This window comes from Morone saxatilis, unplaced genomic scaffold, assembly GCF_004916995.1.
Source record: "Morone saxatilis isolate NCDOM2014 unplaced genomic scaffold, NCSU_SB_2.0 Contig22, whole genome shotgun sequence".
Taxonomy (NCBI): domain Eukaryota; kingdom Metazoa; phylum Chordata; class Actinopteri; family Moronidae; genus Morone; species Morone saxatilis.
Window position 1 is genome coordinate 18,093,269 of NW_023339785.1, and position 263 is coordinate 18,093,531.

Below are 263 nucleotides of genomic sequence, written 5' to 3' on the forward strand. Positions count from 1 at the left end.
TTTTTACTTAAGCAAAAAGAAACAACTATTAGCTGGAAAGTTGATAAAAGTTAGTATTTAAACAGAACAGAAACAGATAAAACATAAATAAAGTAATACAAGGTTTTTGTTCATTGTGATCAGTGAGGATACAGATATTAATGACATATTACTGATACCCAGTGGTGGTAGAAGTATTCAAAGCTTCAATTCCAAATTATATACATACTTATTTCTAAGGAAAAGTCATACAATCAATGTCCTACTTAAGTAAAAGTACAGAA